Source organism: Dendrobates tinctorius, unplaced genomic scaffold (assembly GCF_039654945.1).
Source record: "Dendrobates tinctorius isolate UK_male_01 unplaced genomic scaffold, ASM3965494v1 ptg000191l, whole genome shotgun sequence".
Classification (NCBI taxonomy): Eukaryota; Metazoa; Chordata; class Amphibia; order Anura; family Dendrobatidae; genus Dendrobates; species Dendrobates tinctorius.
The window spans coordinates 18480964-18502766 of record NW_027361858.1 but is presented as its reverse complement, the minus strand read 5'-3'; positions in this window follow the sequence as shown (position 1 = coordinate 18502766).

Genomic DNA, 21803 nt, shown 5'->3' with positions numbered 1-21803 from the left:
CTTCTCTGTTTAGCATAGCACAGTGGACAATTAAAAATTAACTGCACATAATAATACTGCATTGCTTCGGTCAATTTAGATTTAACAAGCTGCCGCTGAGCTCAATGATTTGTTCCAGCAATGATGTGAGCTGTCAACGTGACGTCACCACCTCTGCCAAAATGCAGAGACCGGAGTCAAGGTGGAGAGCCAACATTGGACCTGGGTAGGATGAGTACAATATGATATTAGTACTTTACATTACACCAAACATTTCGGGTCCATGTTAGAACCCCTTAAAGTTGTCAACTTATACATATAACTGTTAATCTACTCTAAATGATTCGAATTGAAAGGATGTTCTCATAAACAAAATTCATTTTAATGAATAGATCTTGTAATAAAAAAAATTTCCACAATTGGATTAAAAAAATGTTCCTGTGCTGAGATATAACCTCATAAATGTGTCCCTGCTGTGTACTGTGTAATGGCTGTGGCTGACCGTGCAGGAACATGGTCTGATCATACTACAGCTCCTGGGCAGGGGAGGAAGCAAAGAAGAGTATAAAGATATTACAGCAGGGTGGTTGTAGATGATTCTTTTTGTGAAGTAAAACATTGCTTAAAAACAGGAAGCAACATTTTTACCTTACAAAATTAGTCATTTGTGATCCCATACTGTAGTGCCTGTATACTTTCTTTTGCCTCCTCCCCTTGGCAGTAGATGTGGTATGATCAGACCATGTCCCTGCATGGCTAGACAAAGCCGTAACACAATACATAGTAAGATTATATTAGCAAAGGAGCATTTTTTTCAACACATCAAATTGTAGAACTTATTTTTATTCCAAAATCTATAGTTTAACATATAATTTCTTGTGTGACAACTCCTTTACTGCATGAAAAACTTAATCGGAGGTGCTTCTTTAAGAGTCAGTAAGTATTAAGGAGTCAGTGAACATAAAGTTTGGCTCCTATCCTATTAATTTCAAATGAAATCTTCAAATTAGCATCCCTTCTGAGGAAGATATACATCGAAACGCGCATCAGGGGGACCCTGGGTGACACTCTACTTTGGTGAATATAATCTTTTTACTAGTTTTTGCCATTTTTAGCCATGAGTTGCACTTTTTCCATACCTGGTCTTCTTTTTAATTTATTTACATCGTTGAACCTCTTTTAACCCCTTCCTGACATCCGACGTACTATCCCGTCCATGGGACCCGGGCCCCTATGCCCATGGACGGGATAGTACGTCTACCGCGATCAGCGGCGCCCACGTGGTGAGCGCCGCTGATCGCGGCCTGGTTTCAGCTGATTATCACAGCTGACACCTGGCACAATGTGTCAGGGGCGGTCACGGACCGCCCCCGACACGTTAACCCCTTGCACACCGCGATCAAAAATGATCGCGGTGTACCGGGGGTTAAAGGGAAGCATCGGCAGGGAGGGGGCTCCCTCCGTGCTTCCCTGAGCCCCCCACAGCAGCGCAATGTGCAGCGCTGCTGCGGGGGGCTCCTTTCCTTCAGGCCCCCGAATCCAAGATGGCAACGGGGGCCTTCGGGGGCCTGCAGGAAGCTGGCTTCCTCAGTGCCTGCAAAGCGCAGGCATGAGGAAGCCTTCTGCACTGCCTGTGACAGATCGCTGATCTGTCACAGTGATCTGTGATGTGACAGATCAGCGATCTGTCACAGGACAGTGATGTCCCACCTGGGACTATTTAATAAAGTTAAAAAAAAATAAAAAAAGTGTTAAAATAAATTAAAAAACATCACCAAATAAATTAGAAAAAAAAAAAATATTCCCCCAAATAAATCCATTTTTTGGAAATAAAAAAAAAACAATAAAAGTACACATATTAGGTATCGCCGCATCCGTAACGACCCGCCCTATAAAACTGTCCCATTAGTTAACCCCTTTAGCGAACCCCTTAAAAAATAAAAATAAAAAACGAAGCAAAAAATAATGATTTATTATCATACCGCCAAACAAAAAGTGTAATAACGCGCAATCAAAAAGACGCATATAAATATCCATGATACCGCTGAAAACGTCATCTTGTCCCACAAAAAACGAGCTGCCACACAGCATCATCAGCGAAAAAATAAAAAAGTTATAGCTCGCACAAAAAAGCGATGCAAAAATAATTATTTTTTATATAAAATAGTTTTCATTGCATAAAACCGACAAAACATAAAAAGACGACCTAAATGAGGTATCGCTGTAACTGTACAGACCCGAAGAATAAAACTGCTTTATCAATTTTATCGCACGCGGAACGGTGTAAACGCACCCCCCCAAAAGAAATTCATGAAATGCTGGTTTTTGTTCATTCTGCGTCCCAAAAATCGGAATAAAAAGTGATCAAAAAATGTCACATGCCCGAAAATGGTACCAATAAAAACGTCAACTCGTCCCGCAAAAAATAAGACCTCACATGACTCGGTGGGTCAAAATACGGAAAAATTATAGCTCTCAATATGTGGCGATGCAAAAACTATTTTTACAATAAAAAGCGTCTTTTAGCGTGCGACAGCTGCCAAATATAAAAACCGCCATAAATAGTAAATCAAACCCCCCGTTATCACCCCCTTAGTTAAGGAAAAATAATAAAATAAAAAAAAGTATTTATTTCCATTTTTCCATTAGGGTTAGTGCTAGGGTTAGGGTTAGGGTAGGGTTAGGGCTAGGGTTAGGGTTAGGGCTAGGGTTAGGGCTAGGGTTAGGGCTAGGGTTAGGGTTAGGGTTAGGGCTGAGATTAGGGTTAGGGGTGTGTTGGGGTTCGGGTTGGAGTTAGAATTGGGGGTTTCCACTGTTTGGGCACATCAGGGGCTCTCCAAATGCAACATGGCGTCTGATCTCAATTCCAGCCAATTCTGAGTTGAAAAAGTCAAATGGTGCTCCTTCCCTTCCAAACTCTGCCATGCACCCAAGCAGTGTTTTACCCCCACATGTAGGGTATCAGCCTACTCAGGTCAAATTGCAAAACAATTTTTGGGGTCCAATTTCTCCTGTTACCCTTAGGAAAATAAAAAATTGGGGGCAAAAATATCATTTTTGTGGAAAAAAATGACTTTTTTATTTTCACATCCGAGCGTTATAAACTTCTGTGAAGCACTTGGGGGTTCAAAGTGCTCACCACACATCTAGATAAGTTCCGTGGGGGGTCTAGTGTCCAAAATGGGGTCACTAGTGGGGAGTTTCAATAGTTTAGGCACATCAGAGGCTCCCGCAGACCATTCCATCAAAGTCTGCATTCCAAAACGTCACTGCTTCCCTTCCGAGCCCCGACGTGTGTACATACAACTTTTGGGGTCCAATTTCTTCTGTTACCCTTGGGAAAATGAAAAAATTGGGAACTAATTGATCATGTTTGTGGAAAAAATACGATTTTTTTATTTTCATGCCCGGGCATTATAAACTTCTGTGAAGCCCTTGGGGGTTCAAAGTGCTCACCACACATCTAGATAAGTTTCTTAGGGGGGTCTCGTTTCCAAAATGGGGTCATTTGTGGGGGGTTTCCACTGTTTAGGTACAATAGGGGCTCTCCAAAGGCAACATGACACCCGCAGAACATTCCCTCAAAGTCTGCATTCCAAAACATCACTACTTCCTTTCCGAGCCCCGACGTGTGTACATACAGTAGTTTTCTCCCACATATGGGGCGTCAGCGTACTCAGGACAAATTGGACAACAACTTTTGGGGTTTAATTTCTCCTGTTACCCTTGGGAAAATAAAAAAATTGGGGACTAATTGATCATGTTTGTGGAAAAAATACGATTTTTTTATTTTCATGCCCGGGCATTATAAACTTCTGTGAAGCCCTTGGGGGTTCAAAGTGCTCACCACACATCTAGATAAGTTCCTTAGGGGGTCTCGTTTCCAAAATCGGGTCATTTGTGGGGGGTTTCCACTGTTTAGGTACATTAGGGGCTCTCCAAAGGCAACATGACACCCGCAGAACATTCCATCAAAGTCTGCATTCCAAAATGTCACTACTTCCCTTCCGAGCCCTGACGTGTGTCCATACAGTAGTTTTCTCCAACATATGGGGTGTCAGCATACTCAGGACAAATTGGACAACAACTTTTGGGGTTTAATTTCTCCTGTTACCCTTGGGAAAATAAAAAAATGGTGACTAAAAGATCATGTTTGTGGAAAAAATACAAACTTTTTATTTTCACGCCCGGGCGTTATAAACTTCTATGAAGCACTGGGGGGTTCAAAGTGCTCACCACACATCTAGATAAGTTCCTTGGGGGGTCTAGTTTACAAAATGGTGTCATTTGTAGGGGGTTTCCACTGTTTAGGTACATCAGGGGTTTTCCAATCGTGACATGGTGTCCGATCTCAATTCCAGCCAAAAACGTCAAATGGCGCTGCTTCCCTTCCGAGCTCTGCCATGCGCCCAAATAGTGGTTTACCCCCACATATGGGGCATCAGCGTACTCAGGACAAATTGCACAATAACTTTTAGGGTCCTGTTACCCTTGGAAAAATAAGAATTGAGGGTGAAAAGATCATTTTTGTGGAAAAAATATGATTTTTTAATTGTACGGCTTTATGTTATAAACTTCTGTGAAGCCCTTGGGGGTTCAAAGTTCTCACCACACATCTAGATAAGTTGCTTGGGGGGTCTAGTTTACAAAATGGTGTCATTTGTTGGGGGTTTCCACTGTTTTGGTACATCAGGGGTTTTCCAATCGCGATATGGTGTCCGATCTCAATTCCAGCCAAAAACGTCAAATGGCGCTGCTTCCCTTCCGAGCTCTGCCATGCGCCCAAATAGTGGTTTACCCCCACATGTGGGGCATCAGCGTACTCAGGACAAATTGCACAATAACTTTTAGGGTCCTGTTACCCTTGGAAAAATAAGAATTGAGGGTGAAAAGATCATTTTTGTGGAAAAAATATGATTTTTTAATTGTACGACTGTATGTTATAAACTTCTGTGAAGCCCTTGGGGATTCAAAGTTCTCACCACACATCTAGACAAGTTCCTTAGGGGGTCTAGTTTCCAAAATGGTGTCATTTGTGGGGGGTTTCCACTGTTTTGGTACATCAGGGGTTTTCCAGTCGCGACATGATGTCCGATCTCAATTCCAGCCAAAAACGTCAAATGGCGCTGCTTCCCTTCTGAGCTCTGCCATGGGCCCAAATAGTGGTTTACCCCCACATGTGGGGTATCAGCGTAGTCAGGACAAATTGCACAATAACTTTTAGGGTCCTGTTGCCCTTGGGAAAATAAAAATTGGGTGAAAAGATCATTTTTGTGGAAAAAATATGATTTTTTAATTGTACCGCTGTACGTTATAAACTTCTGTAAAGCCCTTGTGGGTTCAAGTTCTCACCACATATCTAGATAAGTTCCTTGGGGGGTCTAGTTTCCAAAATGGGGTCACTTGTTGGGGGTTTCCACTGTTTAGGTACATCAGGGACTCTCCAAACGTGACATGGCGTCCGATCTGAATTCCAGCCAATTTTGCATTGAAAAAGTCAAACGGCGCTCCTTCCATTTTGAGCTCTGCCATGCGCCAAAACAGTCGTTCCCCCCCACATATCAGGTATCAGCGTACTCAGGACAAATTGCACAATAACTTTTGCAGACCAATTTCTCCTGTTACCCTGGGTAAAATAAAAAAAATTGAACCTGAAGTTTTTTTTTTGTGAAAAAAAGTTAGATGTTCATTTTTTTAAATATTCAAAAAAATTCCTGTGACGCACCTAAAGGGTTAATAAACTTCTTGAATGTGGTTTTGAGTACCTTAAGGGGTGCAGTTTTTAGAATGGTGTCACTTTTGGGAATTTTCTATCATATAGACCCCTCAAAGTGGCTTCAAATGTGATGTGGTCCATAAAAATAAAATGGTGTTGTAAAAATGAGAAATCGCTGGTCAATTTTTAACCCTTATAACTTCCTAACAAAAAAAAATTTTGGTTCCAAAATTGTGCTGATGTAAAGTAAACATGTGGGAAATGTTAGTTATCAAGTTTTTTGTGTGCCGTATCTCTATGATTTAAGGGCATAAAAATTCAAATTTGGAAAATTGCGAAATTTTCAAAATTTTCACCAAATTTCCGTTTTTCTCACAATTAAACGCAAGTTATTTGAATGAAATTTTACCACTAACATGAAGTACAATATGTCACGAGAAAATAATGTCAGAATCACCGGGATCCATGGAAGCGTTCCAGAGTTATGACCTCATAAAGGTACAGTGGTCAGAATTGTAAAAATTGGCCTGGTCATGAACGTGCAAACCACCCTTGGGGGTGAAGGGGTTAAGGGTTTTTTTCCCTTTTGAGGAGATCAGTTATAGGAAAACCAGCAATGCCAGCATGCAATTTGTTATCAATTGCAGGATTTTTGTCTTAGTTATCCTGAATCAATTGCTGCATTAGTAAATTTATAAAAACTGTTATGCATTACTGTGTATTGGTACAGTGTTTTTGAAATATGGGATATATCATGTATAAAAAATCTTTTTTGCACTAAGCGTGCTTGTATTTTTGCACATATTTTGTGACGCATTATTGTGGAGTCATATTACATTTTTTGGATATATGATATATTACATAATAATTCTTATTGTACCAAGCACCTTATGCACTTTTGTACATTATATTTCTTCATGTGTCATAATTGATATATCCTTTTTTATTCATTGTGCCACCCAGTGTGTATGTGTGTTTTTTACTATCCTATTTCTGTATGATTTGCCATGTCTAATTTTATCATCTAATTCATTGAATAAAAATATAATTTTTTAACCTCATTGGAGGACCTTTTCTTCTGTTTTTTGTACTTGGTTTCACGGTCCTCCGTGTTATAACCCCCTATTCAATTTATTTTATCAAATAAAGCGAATGCCCTGTCTCCCTAACTGAAAGAAAACGTTTTATTTTTATTTGTGCAAATGTAAAAAATCTTAATTTAACTGCATCTATACACTGTTCAACGATAGAAGATTTTTTCAAATTTATGAGAATCTACAAAAATATTTCAACCCTTACAACTCTGATATGAAGACGTCTATTTTTGTTCTTAGCCTCCCCACTATCTGGTATGCAGAACTTTTTTAGTTTTATATAGCTGTGTGAAACCTTGCTGGAAAACTTGCTGTTTTTTAATACCAATTTGGAATACACTTATTCAGGGTTTAATTTATATAACATTTTATTATTGGGGAAATAAAATAATTTCTACAGTTATATGTGCCTAGAGCATATCCTAAGGCCTTATTCCTGTGGTGGCCCTGAGTCACACAGCTTCAATAGCTTTCTAAGTGACCATTCTTTACTCACTGAGAAAAAAAATGGTATTATTCTCCAGAAACTTTGCTTGTGGGAGTAATTAAATTCTATTATTATGGGTATGTACATCTACTATGTAAAGCTCAAGTGTGTGTATGTATGTATGTGTGTATGTGTGTATGTCCGGGATTGGCATCTGCACCGCCGCAGCTACAGCCACAAAATTTGGCACAGTCACACGTCTGGACCCCAAGAGCGTCCTAGGCTATGTTGTGAGGCGAAATTTTAACCCTACGCATTCCAATTCACCAAACAATTTTGCCCCTATCTACATAATGGGGAAAAAGTGTGTGTGTATCAAGCCCCGCCCCTCATTATGATGTCATAATGGTTGCCATGGTGACGCTGATGTCATCATAGGTTGCAAGCCCCACCGCTCATTATGATGTCATAATGGTTGACTATGGGATGGAGGATTGGGCACTGGACTATGGGATGGAGGATATGTTTGACGGGTATATGGGCACGGGACTATGGGATGGAGGATGTGTGATGGGTATATGGGCACTGGACTATGGGATGGAGGATATGTATGATGGCTATATGGGCACGGGACTATGGGATGGTGGATATGTATGATGGGTATATGGGCACGGGACTATGGGATGGAGGATATGTATGATGGGGATATGGGCATGGGACTATGAGATGAAGGATGTGTGATGGGTATATGGGCACTCGACTATGGTATGGCGAATATGTATGATGAGTATATGGGCATGGGACTATGGGATGGAGGATATGTATGATGGGTATGTGGGCACGGGCCTATGGGATGGAGGATGTGTGATGGGTATATGGGCACAGGACTATGGGATGGCGGATATGTATATGGGCACGGGACTATGGGATGGAGGATGTGTGATGGGTATATGGGCACGGGACTATGGGATGGCGGATATGTATACTGTATGGGCACGGGACTATGGGATGGCAGATATGTATGATGGGTATATGGGCACGGGACTATGGGATGGAGGATATGTATGATGGGTATTTAGGCATGGGACTATGAGATGAAGGACGTGTGATGGGTATATGGGCACTCGACTATGGGATGGCGGATATGTATGATGGGTATATGGGCACGGGATTATGGGATGGAGGATATGTATGATGGGTATATGGGCATGGGACTATGAGATGGAGGATATGTATGATGGGTATATGGGCACGGGCCTATGGGATGGAGGATGTGTGATGGGTATATGGGCACGGGACTATGGGATGGCGGATATGTATATGGGCACGGGACTATTGGATGGAGGATGTGTGATGGGTATATAGGCATTGGACTGTGGTCGCTAAATGGTCGCTAGTGAGCTGTCACACAGGCAGATCTCACAGTGGTGTAGCGACGCAGCAGCGGTCATTACTTACCTTTTAGACGCGGCGATCCTGACGTCCTCCTGACCACGTCCACACCAGCAGGAAGCGCCCGACGAGAAATGGAGCTGCGCGATCAGTGACAGACAGCGGGGGAGCCGGTCGGAGGTAAGTATCACACATAGCGATATCACTAGCAAAATCGGTGATGCTTTGGCGATATCACTAGCGATATCGCTATGTGTAAAGGCCCCTTTACAGTAAAGAAATTAACAATGACAGACTGGTACAGAGGGAAGAGGACCCTGCCCTTGTGGGCTTACATTCTGCAGGATTATGAGAAAGGAGACAGTAGGTCGGTGGTTGCAGTAGCTCCAATGGTAGTCATTGCAGTCACTGCAGATTGTAAGCTTTTTTGAAGAGATGGGTTTTCAGATTCCATCTGAAGGATCCAAATGTGGTGGATAACCGGACGTGTTGGGGCACAGAATTCCAGAGGATGGGGGACATTCGGGAGAAATCTTGGAGGCAATTGGGTGAGGAGAAAATAAGCATGGAGGAGAGACGGAGGTCTTGGGAGGATGGGAGATTACATGAGGGAATATATTGGGAGATTAGTTTGGAAATATATGGAGGAGAAAGGTTATGGATGGCTTTGTAGGTCAGTGTTAGTAGTTTAATCTAGATATGTTGGGAAATTGGGAGCCAGTGAAGGGATTTGCAAAGAGGAAAAGCAGAAATGTAGTGAGGAAAGAGATGAATTAGTCAGGCAGCAGAGTTAAGGACAGACTTGAGAGGTGTGAGAGTGTTAGAAGGTAGGCCACAGAGGAGGATGTTGCAGTAGTCAAGGCAGCAGATGATTTGAGCATGCAGAAGCCTTTTGGTAGAGTGAGGGTTGAGGAAAGGACGTATCCTGGAAATATTTTTGAGCTGGAGACAGGAGGTGGTGAGAGCTTGAATGTGCAGTTTGAAGGACAGGGCAGATTCAAGGGTTACTCTGAGGCAGTGGATTTCCAGGTTAGGGCAAAGTGTGATTTCATTAATTGTGATAGATAGATCAGGTAGTGAAGACATGCGAGATGGAGGGAAGATAGTTCAGATTTGTCCACATTGAGCTTGAGGAAGTGAGAGGATAAGGAGGATATAGCTGATAGACACTCTGGGATCCTGGACAGAAGAGAGGTGACATCTGGGCCAGAGAGGTAGATTGGAGTGTCAGCATATAGATGATACTGGAAGCAATAGGACTTTATGAGTTGTTCCAAGCCAAGGGTATAGATTAAGAGAAGAGGTTCCAGGACAGAGCCTTGAGGGACACCAACAGAGAGAGGGCAAGATGAGGAGGTAGTGTGGGAGTAGGAAACCCTAAATGTGTGGTTGGTAAGGTATGAGGAGATCCAGGAATGGGCAAGGTCTTTGACACCAAAGGAAGAGAGGATCTGTAGTAGGAGGCAGTAGTCAACTGTGTCAAAGGCACAGGACAGGTCAAGAAGGAGGAGTATAGAGAATTGTCTGTTAGCTTTGGCTGTAAGTAAGTTGTTAGTAAGTTTGGTCAGGGCAATCTCAGTAGAATGGTGAATGGAAGCCAGATTGTAGGTTGTCGATGAGCGAGTTAGATGCAAGTGAGAGGAAAGTTCAGCGTAGACGTGCTGCTCAAGGAGTTTGGAAGCAAATGGGAGCAAAGATATGGGACGATAGATGGACATAGCGATAGGGTCAAGGGATGTCTTTTTGAGGAAAGGTGTGATTGTGGCATGTTTGAAAGCAGAGGGGAAGGTACCAGAAGTTAGTGATAGGTTGAAGAGATGGGTTAGGGATGGGATAAGTGTGGTGGTGAGGTTGGGGAGGAGGTGGGATGAGATGGGGTCAAGTGCACAAGTGGTGAGGTGTGATTTGGAGAGAAGATGAGCAAGCTCTCCTTCAGTGATTTTGGGGAGGGAAGTTATGGGGTTAGGGCATTGGTCTGGTATACAAAGGGGTTGTGGTGATCGGACAACAAAGACTTACCTTGTTTGGTCTATCTTATTTTTGACCTGCATGGCAAAGTCCTCGGCAGAGATCAGGGAAGTCTGAGGTGGTGGGCAGCAGATGTTAAAAGTGTTGAACAACTGTTTGGGGTTGTGGGATAAGGAAGATACAAGGGATGTAAAGTAGGCTTGATAAGCAGAGGTGAGAGCTGATTTGAATGCGAGTGCTTCTTGTTTGAATGTGGTGAAATCATCTTGCGAATTCATTTTCTTCCAATGCCGCTCTGAAATTCTGGATATTTGCCGAAGCTTTTTAGTGATGTTATTGTGCCAGGGTTGTCTACTGATTTGTCTCACTCTGCTATGCATAACAGGGGAGACCGAATCGATGGCTGATGAAAGAGTGGCATTGTAGAAACTAGTGGCAGTGTCTGTGTCATGGAGTGAAGATATGGAGGACATAGGTAGAATAGAGTCAGAGAGTGTGCGAGTGTCTAGATGTCCGAGGTTTATGCTGGGGTACGCAAGGTGGTAAATATGAGTGACAGGTGAGGAGGACAGTGATGAAAACATGAGTAGATGGTGGTCATATAGAGGGAGAGGGGAAGTAGTGAAGTTAGATAGGGAGCAGAGTCAAGTAAAGATTAGGTCTACTGTATGTCCGTCTGTGTGGGTGACTGAGCTGGACCACTGAGTAAGTCCAAAAGATGAAGTGAGTGACAGAAGTTGGGTGGGTGTCAATGGGGATGTTGAAGTCACCCATGATGATGGTGGGAATGTCAGCAGAGAGAAAGTAAAGAAGCCAGGTGGAGAACTGATCAATAAAGGCTGTGGTAGGACCTGGAGGTCGGTATATGACAGCCACTTGGAGGTTGCAGGGAGAGTAGATACAGATACAGTGGAATTCAAAAGATGGGAGGATAAGAGAGGGTAGAGGTGGGATTGGATTAAAGTACCATTGGAAGAAAGAAGAAGGCCCACTCCTGCACCATGTCTGTTGCCAGGGCAAGGAGTGTGGGTGAAGTGGAAGCCGCCGTAACATAGCGCAGCAGGGGAGGCTGTGTTGGAGGGTTTCAGCCATGTTCCAGTGAGGCCCAGGAAGGAAAAATTACGAGAGGTAAAGAGGTCATAAATCACGTGGAGTTTATTGCAGACAGAGCGTTCACTCCTGAGTGATCCAGAGAGAGAGCAGGGTGGTGGGCATCAAGGGCATGTATTTGCAGTGGGCGAGATTTCATGTGTTTATATTGGGTTGGGAGCGATAGGAGGGGGAAATAATGGGAGGTATGAGCTGTGGGGGTCCAAGATTGGGAGATATGTCGCCAGTAGAGTTGAGCGAAACGGGTCGAAAAAATTCAAAAGTCGCCGACTTTTGGCAAAGTCGGGTTTCATGAAACGAAACCCGACCCTAGGATGAGGTCTGCCACGAGGTCGGCGACTTACGCGCCAAAGTCGCGTTTCAAAAGTTTGTTTTGCGCTCTTTTTCAGCCAATCAGGATCCACGGACACTGTGGGCAACGTGATGACATAGGCACGGGTCACCACCATCTTTCAGAAGGGCATGCAAGTGATTGGCTTGCTTTGGTGGGCGTCACAGGGGGTATAAAAGGGCGTGCACGCCGACCGCCATCTTACTTCTGCCGATCTTAGTATAGGGAGAGGTTGCTGCTGATTCTGTAGGGAGAGCGTTAGGCAGGGAAGAAGACAAAAAAACTGCTTCTGCTGCTAGCGATTTGGCCTGCACAACACACCAGTCACTGTGTGTGCAGTGCAAGGGGAGGCTATATAGTGGTGTATCAGTGGTGTTGGTTGTTGGGCTGCCTTTTAAGGCTTCCTGACAGGCTGGCATTGCTGTTTACCCACTGCTCCGCAAACTGCTTTTTTAAAAGCAATCCCAATTTTTTTTTTTTGTCCTGCTGAGAAGAAAAAAAAACTGCTTCTGCTGCTAGCAATTTGGCCTGCACAACACACCAGTCACTGTGTGTGCAGTGCAAGGGGAGGCTATATAGTGGTGTATCAGTGGTGTTGGTTGTTGGGCTGCCTTCTAAGGCTTCCTGACAGGCTGGCATTGCTGTTTACCCACTGCTCCGCAAACTGCTTTTTTAAAAGCAATCCAATCTCCCTTATCCTCTAGTCACTTTTGTCACAGCTGTGCCATCGAGCCTGTCACATAGCGCTCAGATATTCATTAGGCCTCACACAATCCAAAAGTGTCCACTGTCCACAAGTGTGTGCAGAAATTCAAAATCTCCATAATCCTCTAGTCACTTTTGTCACAGCAGTGCCATCGAGCCTGTCACATAGCGCTCAGATATCAGTGGGCCTCACACAATCCAAAAGTGTCCACTGTCCACAAGTGTGTGCAGAAATTCAAAATCTCCCTTATCCTCTAGTCACTTTTGTCACAGCAGTGCCATCGAGCCTGTCACATAGCGCTCAGATATCAGTGGGCCTCACACAATCCAAAAGTGTCCAGTGTCCAAAAGTGTGTGCAGATATTCAAAATCTCCCTTATCCTCTAGTCACTTTTGTCACAGCAGTGCCATCGAGCCTGTCACATAGCGCTCAGATATCAGTGGGCCTCACACAATCCAAAAGTGTCCACTGTCCACAAGTGTGTGCAGAAATTCAAAATCTCCCTTATCCTCTAGTCACTTTTGTCACAGCTGTGCCATCGAGCCTGTCACATAGCGCTCAGATATCAGTGGGCCTCACACAATCCAAAAGTGTCCACTGTCCACAAGTGTGTGCAGAAATTCAAAATCTCCCTTATCCTCTAGTCACTTTTGTCACAGCAGTGCCATCGAGCCTGTCACATAGCGCTCAGATATCAGTGGGCCTCACACAATCCAAAAGTGTCCAGTGTCCAAAAGTGTGTGCAGATATTCAAAATCTCCCTTATCCTCTAGTCACTTTTGTCACAGCAGTGCCATCGAGCCTGTCACATAGCGCTCAGATATCAGTGGGCCTCACACAATCCAAAAGTGTCCAGTGTCCAAAAGTGTGTGCAGATATTCAAAATCTCCCTTATCCTCTAGTCACTTTTGTCACAGCAGTGCCATCGAGCCTGTCACATAGCGCTCAGATATCAGTGGGCCTCACACAATCCAAAAGTGTCCACTGTCCAAAAGTGTGTGCAGATATTCAAAATCTCCCTTATCCTCTAGTCACTTTTGTCACAGCAGTGCCATCGAGCCTGTCACATAGCGCTCAGATATCAGTGGGCCTCACACAATCCAAAAGTGTCCACTGTCCAAACGTGTGTGCAGATATTCAAAATCTCCCTTATCCTCTAGTCACTTTTGTCACAGCAGTGCCATCGAGCCTGTCACATAGCGCTCAGATATCAGTGGGCCTCACACAATCCAAAAGTGTCCAGTGTCCAAAAGTGTGTGCAGATATTCAAAATCTCCCTTATCCTCTAGTCACTTTTGTCACAGCAGTGCCATCGAGCCTGTCACATAGCGCTCAGATATCAGTGGGCCTCACACAATCCAAAAGTGTCCACTGTCCACAAGTGTGTGCAGAAATTCAAAATCTCCCTTATCCTCTCGTCACTTTGGTCACAGCTGTGCCATCGAGCCTGTCACATAGCGCTCAGATATCAGTGGGCCTCACACAATCCAAAAGTGTCCACTGTCCAAAAGTGTGTGCAGAAATTCAAAATCTCCCCTGTCCTATAGACACCTTGTACCTTGTTTTACATTACTATATAGTTTGTTGGATTTTGTCTACATTTCTACCAAAAATGAGGAAGGCTGGTGGAAGAGGCCGTGGAATTGGGCGGGGGTTGGCAGTTGGTAATGATGGTGTTGGTGGTGGATCTGATGGTAGTGGCAGGAGCAAAATAGGACCGAATGCAGGAGGTGCTGACCCTGCGTCATCGTCTGGCTACATAAGGCCTCGAACGCTTAGTTTTCTAGGAGTTGGCAAACCGCTTTTAAAGCCAGAGCATCAGGAAAAAGTTTTGTCTTACATTGCTGACTCAGCCTCCAGCTCTATCGCCTCCTCTTCTTCAGTTGTGAAAAGTAAAAGCACTGAGTCGTCATTGGAGGCTCATGTTCATGAACCACACCTTTCCTTGTGTCCTTCACCCCAACCAAGATTGAAGGATGACGCAGGCCATACTACTGATTACTCCATGGAGCTGTTTTCACATACCATGCCTGGATTATCAAGTCAAATGGTGAATTACCCAGGCCAAGATGAATCTGACATGGAGTGCACTGATGCACAGCCGCTGATGGATGATTCTGCTGGTACATTCACTCAGAGCACTACATTGTCCTCGCAGTGTACAGAGCCAGATTCTGACCCTGATGAGACTCAGGTGCCCCTTCCCGCACACTATACCACCATACACGGTGACACAGAGGAAGGTGCACATGACATAGAAGAGGAGGTGATGGATGACCCAGTTGTTGACCCAGATTGGCATCCATTGGGGGAAGAGGGTGCTGCTTCCAATAGCTCAGATGAGGAGCATCCACAGCAGACATCGACATCGCAACAGCTGTTATCTGGCAGGCCCGGAGCACTCCAAAGACAGGTTCCAAACATCAAAAGAGTTGCTGGACAGCTTGTCCAGAGAGTCAAAAGATCACAGCGTGCTAGGCCGCAAAATGTCTGCCAAAGTAGGAAGAGTGCAGTGTGGCACTTTTTTGAACAAAATCCTCATGATCAGGCCAAGGTTATCTGTAAGAAGTGCGCAAAGACCTTTAGCCGAGGGAAAAATCTGAAAAATTTGAATACCAGTTGCATGCTTAGACATTTAACCAGCATGCACTTGCAAGCGTGGACACAACACCAAACCTCAAGTGCCACATGTGCAACTGATCACAACGAAGGTAGTCAGCAATGCTACATTGTTTCTCCCACTGTAAGCCCACCGGTTAGCACAGCAGCAAATGTTGAGGTGTCGTTGCAAGACCACAGCAGTAAGGGAATCCCACTGTTATATCAACGAAAGACTGATTCTAGGCCATCAGAAAGAACACCAACTCCATCACCATCATCAACCCTCTCTCAGTCCACCCTGTCCACCGCTACTTCCACCATATGCAGCTCTCAAGTCCAGCTCACCCTCCCAGACACTATGAGTAGGTCAAGAAAGTACTCAGTCTCTCATCCACGTACACTGGGTTTGAACGCCCACATTGCCAAACTAATCTCGTTTGAGATGATGCCCTTTCGGTTGGTGGAAAGCACAGCTTTCCGCGAACTCATGGCCTATGCAGTACCACGCTATGACCTACCCAGTCGCCACTTCTTCTCTCGCAAAGCCATCCCAGCCCTCCACCATCATGTGAAAGACCGCATTGTCCATGCACTCAAGCAGTCAGTGAGCGGAAAGGTGCACCTCACAACTGATGCATGGTCCAGTCGGCATGGCCAGGGCCGTTACGTGTCCATCACTGCGCACTGGGTTAATGTGGTGGATGCAGGGTCCACAGGGGACAGCGGTGGTGGGACAGTGCTGCCTAGCCCACGGTATAGGAAACAGTTGGCTGTAGGCGTTCGACCCTCCTCCTCCTCCTCCTCCAGAAGCGAAAGCTCGTCCACAGAGCGCAGTCGTACGAGCACTCCATCTGCAGCTGCCACTGTTGCACACAATGTGTCCCCCTATCGAGCAGCTAGTGGAAAGCGTCAGCAGGCTGTGTTGCAGATGATGTGTTTGGGCGACAGACACACCGCCGAGGTGCTGGCCGAGTACTTGAAGCGACAAACTGAGTCATGGCTGGGCAGTGTACATCTTGAGGCAGGCAAGGTAGTTAGTGATAACGGCCGTAATTTTGTGGCAGCCATAGCCCTTTCAAAACTCAGCCACATACCTTGCTTGGCTCACACCTTGAACCTGGTGGTGCAGTGCTTCCTCAAAAATTATCCGGAGTTAAGAGCCCTGCTCCAGAAGGTGCGAAGACTGTGCGCGCACATCCGCCGGTCGCCTGTACACTCCTTTCGTATGCAGAAGCTGCAGTGATTGCTCCACCTTCCCAACCACCGCCTCATTATCGACATTGCAACAAGGTGGAACTCCACCCTGCACATGGTGGAGCGGCTGTGCGAGCAGAGGCAGGCCATAATGCATTTGTGGGAGGATACACGGCCAGGCACTTTGAGAGCAGACATGGAGTTGACAGGTGTGCAGTGGTCGAAGCTGAAAGACCTTTGTAAAGTCCTTCAGTGTTTTGAGGAATGCACACGGCTGGTAAGCGCAGACGACGCCATCCTAAGCATGAGCATCCCACTTATGCGTCTGCTCATGCAAACTTTGACGCACCTTAAGGAGCAGGCGTCTGCAGCCAATGTTGATGAGGAGGAAGAGGAGGAGGGAATCCTTGATGACATTCAGCCATTGTCTGCTCAGGGACCTCTCCTGGACGAGGTGGAGGAAGAAGAGGAGGAGGAGGATGATGATGGGGATGATTACTTAGGGGAGGAGGATGCATCTCGTGGGGCAAGTGAAAATGTTGGCGTGGCAAGGTCTGGTACAGGGTTTGTGCGTGACTGGAGGGATGTGGATTTGCCAGAAAGTGCTCCTCCACCCAGCACTCGCAGTGCATCATTGACACCGGGAACATTGGCCCACATGTCAGATTATGCCTTGCGGATCCTAAAAAGGGACCCCCGCATTGCCAAAATGATGAACGATGACGACTACTGGTTGGCCAGCATCCTGGATCCACGCTATAAAGGCAAATTACAAAACATCATGCCACAGGAGAACCTTGACCTAATATTGGCTAATAAACAAGCAACTCTGGTAAATCGGTTGTTTGAGGCATTCCCAGCACACAGCAGCGGTGATGGTTCTCACACGAGCTGTACGGGCCGGGGGCAGCTTGGCAGAGGTGTTCGTGGTGCACACAGCAGAAGTGGCGTTGGAGACAGGGGTTTCATGACAATGTTGTGGACTGATTTTTCAAATACCGCTCACACAACTGGTAATACTGCATCGATGGAAAGTGACAGGAGACAGCAGTTGTCAACTATGGTTACAAACTACTTTTCCTCCCATATCGATGTTCCCCCACACAGGTCATTCCCCTTTGACTATTGGGCCGCTAAACTGGACACCTGGCCTGAATTGGCCCAATATGCCTTACAGGAGCTCGCTTGCCCAGCTGCAAGTGTGCTATCGGAAAGAGTCTTCAGTGCAGCTGGATCAATCCTGACAGAAAAAAGGACCCGTCTGTCAACCCAAAATGTGGATGATCTAACCTTCATTAAAATGAACCACGCATGGGTTTCCAAGGATTTTGTCCCACCTTCCCTTGATGACACATAGGGTGACAGAAAAATGGCTTGCTTTGGTCCACCTCTTCCTGGTACTTCACCTATTTCGCCTTTTGCATCAGCTGAATGTCCAACATCAACATATGCCACTTTCTAAAACTCCCTAACTGTGCTGCCTCCACCCCCATGGCCGGGGTCACCACCTACTGCACGACACCGTGCGAGTGCCGTTGCCCTGGACAGGTGGGTAGGCCGACTCTTGGGCGCGGGCACTGGCACAGGGTCCCTCATAGTGCAATCAAGTGTCTCTGACGGTGGTGGTGCACCTTTCTCACCTTTGTACCATCACCTGCAAGCCATACTGGGCCTAACACCGTCTGAGCCTGCCTCCTGATGTATAGACATACATTTTGAATGTGTACGCTATCCATACATGTTATCCGGGGATACGGTACCCTTTCTAACCTTTGTGCAATCACGTGCAATCCATACTGGGCCTAACACCGTCTGAGCCTGCCTCATGCTGTATAGACATATATTTTGAATGTGTACGCTATCCATACATGTTATCCGGGGATACGGTACCCTTTCTAACCTTTGTGCAATCACGTGCAATCCATACTGGGCCTAACACCGTCTGAGCCTGCCTCATGCTGTATAGACATATATTTTGAATGTGTACGCTATCCATACATGTTATCCGGGGATACGGTACCCTTTCTAACCTTTGTACAATCACGTGCAATCCATACTGGGCCTAACACCGTCTGAGCCTGCCTCCTGAGACATATATTTTGAATGTGTACGCTATCCATACATGTTATCCGGGGATACGGTACCCTTTCTAACCTTTGTGCAATCACGTGCAATCCATACTGGGCCTAACACCGTCTGAGCCTGCCTCATGCTGTATAGACATATATTTTGAATGTGTACGCTATCCATACATGTTATCCAGGGATACGGTACCCTTTCTAACCTTTGTGCAATCACGTGCAATCCATACTGGGCCTAACACCGTCTGAGCCTGCCTCATGCTGTATAGACATATATTTTGAATGTGTACGCTATCCATACATGTTATCCAGGGATACGGTACCCTTTCTAACCTTTGTGCAATCACGTGCAATCCATACTGGGCCTAACACCGTCTGAGCCTGCCTCCTGAGACATATATTTTGAATGTGTACGCTATCCATACATGTTATCCGGGGATACGGTACCCTTTCTAACCTTTGTGCAATCACGTGCAATCCATACTGGGCCTAACACCGTCTGAGCCTGCCTCATGCTGTATAGACATATATTTTGAATGTGTACGCTATCCATACATGTTATCCGGGGATACGGTACCCTTTCTAACCTTTGTGCAATCACGTGCAATCCATACTGGGCCTAACACCATCTGAGCCTGCCTCCTGAGACATATATTTTGAATGTGTACGCTATCCATACATGTTATCCGGGGATACGGTACCCTTTCTAACCTTTGTGCAATCACGTGCAATCCATACTGGGCCTAACACCGTCTGAGCCTGCCTCCTGAGACATATATTTTGAATGTGTACGCTATCCATACATGTTATCTGGGGATACGGTACCCTTTCTCACCTTTGTGCAATCACGTGTAATCCATACTGGGCGTGAGAACGGCTGGCGAGCTGTTAAGCAAGCTACAGCACCTGTCCAGACAAGTACAGGGATTCCCTAGCGAGAAGACTTATTTGATTGTTTTCAATGTTGGGACAGCAATTTTTGGGGAGCACTATACTCTGGAGAATGATAGATGGGGCCCACCATACACTGGAACATTCCAAAGGTGGACATCAGACACTGGAACAGCATTTACAGGGCCCATTATACACTAGAGCATTAGAAATGGGGCCCATTATGTTTGGAGCATTATTTGGGCCCATAAGACAGTGGAGCTTCATCCATGGGGACCAACATATACTGTAGCATTATGTGGAGCTCATCATATACTGTTTCAAACATTATATGGGACCAATGATTCTGTATGGAGAAATAGATGGGCCTCGTCATGAGATGTAAAAAGTGAGGTATTTTTCATTGGACTATACCGCTATTTCTCTGCCATATCGGAGCATGATGAGTTGTGGTATGTGTTAAAGGGGCGCTCTTTCGCCCAGGGCACATGAAAACCTGGAGCCAGCCCTCCCCCCCCACAGTTTGTAGCCAAATAACCCCCATTTTTCAGTGCGTAACTTGTATTATGAAGTTAATTAAGGTTGACAAGCTTAAGAAAGAAGAATTGATGCTTTTGGCATTCAAATGGGCACTGTAGGTGTGTTTCCTGTACTCCTCTCACTGCCGACTTTTATTCCCCATTGACTTACATTGGGATTCGTGTTTCGGGACGACCCCGACTTTTCCCTATAATCGGACGATCTTGCTCGACCCGACTTTTGGAAAAGTCGGGTTTCACGAAACGAAACGCGACCCTAAAAAAAACCAAAAGTCGCTCAACTCTAGTCGCCAGTGGTGAGGAGAAGTAGAGCAAGGGAGAGCAAGTGGGAGGAGAGTGGGCGGCTTGTTTTATGTTTTAGTAGGAGAGATGTGATGTTGAGGAGGAGGTCTGTGAAGGAGGTCAGGTGGGGAGGCAAGAAGGAAGGAAAGATTATTATATGGTTAGAGGGTGCTGGGGTACGCAGATAGCAAAGGAGAGTGAGGTGTAATGGAGCCAAAACTGTTAGGGCGTATGTCAGCATGGTGAGAGTAAGTGTGGGGGAAAGAGAAAGAAATTTAGTACATTTAGTAACAGTGGTTAGTTGTACCTTCTGTTCCTTTCTGGATATTTCTGCATACTTAAAGATCCACACTTATGGAGCCAGACCATGGTCAGACAGACCTGGGACTCTGCATTTATAAATAGCTGTGCACATGAAATAGGCCAGGTGTGATCAGGAGGGAGGGGAGGTAGGGAGATTGATCAGAGACAAAGCAGGGGAGAATTAGAAGTCAGAAGGGAAAATGCAAACAGGAGATAGTCAGGCCCAGATGGACACAAAGCCAAATGTGTGTTAGCATCAAGGAATTAAGGTGAGAAACATGCAGGAAGAAAAAAAGAAAAAAAAAAAACATACCAGAATTAACATACAAGTACAGAGTGAAAGGGGATAAGGTTAATAGGGAAGATTTCCTATGGAGACAGTGCTGATAATGTCTTTGAAAGTGCTGTGGAATTGATGGCGATTTACAGTATTAGAGGGTAAACTAAAAAATATGAAAATAAGACATTGTCAACAATGAAAAAAAAAATACATGTAACACAGAACTCCGATTTAAAAAACAGGTTATTTTATGATGATAGCTTCCCTTTAAAGCCACTCATATGTAGCTTTAGATTTATATTTGAGGTCATTGTGTGTCTGGAAAATATATCTGCCAAGTCTCCATCCTTCTGGGAAATTTTTATCCAGGATTCATGTGCATAGATCATGAATTTGTTTGTAGATAACATATTCTATCAAACTTTGATCTGATCTGGAACTTACTTTGCCATACTATAGTGTCTCTTGTGGTATTTTACATTAATTGTAAGTTTCAATACAATGTGAAATTTAGTGAAAACTCACGTCATTGGAGAATTTCCTGGAACTGTTCTGTCCTTTGAGTGGCGCGTTCAGTCTCCAAAAATAACTCCATGCACATATATATTATATTTTTAAGTCAATAACATCTTCAAGACTAATAAAATTAGGACAATTATTGACGCTGAGTTCAAAATCAGTTTGATATATGTGAATATAGATGATTTTTTTTTTTACAAAACCCATTTATATCTATGCAACATTTGCAGAGCAGCACATTAGATTCTAGATTTTTGACAAATCTTGTGCGGCGATGTATGAAATTGTGAAAGAACTGTGAAAAAAACACAGAATTTATATGGTAAATTGAATCAATTTTGCAGAATGCAAAAGCAATGCTACATTTGAAACTTCAATCTATAATGGCCT